This window comes from Triticum aestivum, chromosome 2A (genome assembly GCF_018294505.1).
Source record: "Triticum aestivum cultivar Chinese Spring chromosome 2A, IWGSC CS RefSeq v2.1, whole genome shotgun sequence".
Taxonomy (NCBI): Eukaryota; Viridiplantae; Streptophyta; class Magnoliopsida; order Poales; family Poaceae; genus Triticum; species Triticum aestivum.
Genome location: NC_057797.1, coordinates 53,082,336 through 53,085,281, shown reverse-complemented (window position 1 = coordinate 53,085,281; position 2,946 = coordinate 53,082,336).

The window sequence follows — 2,946 nt, the reverse complement described above, 5'->3', positions numbered from 1 at the left end:
GCCTTCAAGGCCTAGAAGCAAGTCAAGCGGAATTGGCAGCTAAATTCCAGCGGAAGCAGGAGCAGATCGACTCACTTAGCCAGCAAAGGGGGTCTCAGCAGCTGCAGCAGCTAGCGGATGATCCAGCATTGGATACCACTGCCCCAACCATGCCGAGAAGCAGCGTGGGTTCCGCCCCGGGCGACGCAGTAGTGCTGGATAGATACCCCGTGGATGACATCACGGAGAACACTAACTGCGAGCTACACTTCAAAATGAAGAACATATCCATGAAGGTGGCGGACGCCGTTGCTTTTTCAAATTCCCCCGAGGCAACCTTCCATTGCAACCCGATTCCAGCGGGCTATGCTCGTGTCTTGGTTGATGAGGTGGTGGACCAATATTCGGGGCTAGAGCTTGACATTCCTGGAGGTGACGAGGAGCACACACTCGGAGATGCCAAACATTGTATCATCCTATGGAGAAAGGATTGCATCATTTTTTGAAGGCCACCGACACCGCGTCACCCAACTCCTCGTCGAAGTCCGCCACCGAGTCAGTAGACTCCCGCTCCTCCAAGTCCACCAACGCGTGAGGCCACTCCTCCTCCTCCAAGTCCGGCAAAGTGTCAGGCCACTCCTCCTCCAAGTCCGACACAGCATCAGACGTCCACTCCTCCTCCAAGTCCGGCACAACCTCAGGCCACTCCTCCTCCAAGTCCGGCACAACTTCAGGCCACTCCTCCTCGTCCAACTCAGCCCCGTCAGCCGTCTCCGCCGCCTCAACAATCGCAGAAGAGACACCCCGCAGCTATGGTGCGTAGCGGTACCAGTCGAGGTCATAGTACAGGAAGTACAGGCGGAGGCAAGCGATATAAATATGGTCCAAACCTCACTACTCCTCTTCCTGTGAGGGCTTACGATAGGACCGAGGAGCAAACCAATGCCATAGTGCGGGCAGAAGTCGAAGCCCATTTTGGACCGAAACCGCCACCGTCGCCAAGGGAGAAAGTGCCTGTGGAAGTAGTTGACCACTTCATTCGTATGGCTCAACCACCAACTCCTAAGCCTGTTGACACAGACTATGAGCGCCACATCAGGAAGTTACATCGACAACGTCTACAGAAGGAGGCGAGCTCGAGCTCGAGCAAACAACAAGCAGCTGTCGAAAAATGTGGGAAAACCGTTGCCCAGCTGGGAGAACAGGCGGCGCAATCGATCCCCCGCTTGTTGTGCCGCCAACAACACGTGACAGTACGCGCGCCCAATATTATTGTGGCCAAACAGTTTAAGTTCCCGAGGTGGGCGATGTGGTAATAACCCAGGAGCATATAATGCAGGCTGAAGAACTCAAGATCACTGTTGGACAACTCCTCGAGATCGAGGACATGCCTGTGATTACAGAGGAGGAAATAAAACGGAAATATGTCCGGGGCCAACCTTTGGTCGAGCCAGAAGATGTCAAGAAGCTCCCAACGAGAATGTATGAATTGCATCAATGGTACATGGACATTATCAAGAGGTTCGATCGAGAGTCCCTCATGGTGTATGTCAAGAAGGATCATTACTACCATGAGAAAGCTGTGGCCGTTGAGTATTCTGAACTATTTCAGTTATACAATCAAGACGCACTCGACAAATCTATCGTCAGTTGCTATTGTTTGTAAGTAATTTCTTTCTGTAATTTAAGTCTCAAGCTAGCTGTAGTGATCCTTTTGATCAATCATTACCTATAATTATCCTCACTATATTCTTTTCTGTGGTATTATGCAGGATGAAGATGTATGAAATAAGAAAATGTGGACGCTATGGCATTGGGTTCATTGACCCAAACACCGTTAATGAATACACATGGAAAATGAACAAGTATTATGAAAAGCAGGTAGAGGACAACATGCTAGAGTTCTTGAAGCGCCTCAAATACAATGAAGATATACTACTTCCTTACAACTTCCAGTGAGTCACACTTTCTTGTACTACAAATTCTCTGTTTTTGCCTACTAGCTAGCTACATGTTTTTGCTTACATATGCCCGCTTAATTAAGACATGCAAATGTGTGTGCATGCAGATTTCACTGGATCTTGTGTATCATTAAAGTTGACGCCGGAACAGTTGAAATATTGGATTCGCTACTCAAAGCAAATAGTGACTACAACATCTTGTATGGGATAGTCAACAGGTAATTTCAATCATTATTAACTATATATCTCGGCCTATTTAGTTCGTCATTTCATGATATGAACTATTTAATAACCCCTTTATTCATTTTCTTTGTCGGCGGGCAGGGCTTGGGCAAGGTTCATCAGCGTCACGGAAGGCGAATGGAAACCACAGCTGAAATGGTTTCGATCCAAGGTAAGTAATTAAGTAGTACTAGCTAGCTAGCTAGCTGCCATCTCTTTAATTATCATGCTTGATTAATTATTTATCTGATCAAATTAAATTCCATTCTCGTAATAAAGGCCCTGAAGCAGGCGCAGGGGACTGATCTGTGTGCATTCTGCGTTTGCGAGAACATTCGCATGATGGCGTCCGAAAGGAGCAGATCTCAAAGACAGGAATGGGTACGCTTGTCAGAACACTATTCACAATTTTTACACCATTATCGATATCTAGTCACACAACTAATACACATGCATATTGATCTCCTTCTTAACAGTTCAAAGAGGTGCGGGACAAGCTCCTAGAAACGGAGCGCATAGAAGCACTTCAAGAGGAAATAGCGGGATTTTTGCTCGACCAAGTCATAAATCCGAAGGGAGAATACTATTACACGCTACCGCCCCCATCGAACAGGTCATGAACCACTTCCAATTGCCATCGTGCTCCGAAGGCACCAATTAGGCTAATGCCACTGGCTCCGAAGGCAACATGCATATGTAGGAGAAATTGTATATAGCTATACATGTGTGTATGTGTAAATTAATATGGTGGTTTGTGAGACATTGATGATATATATATGATTGG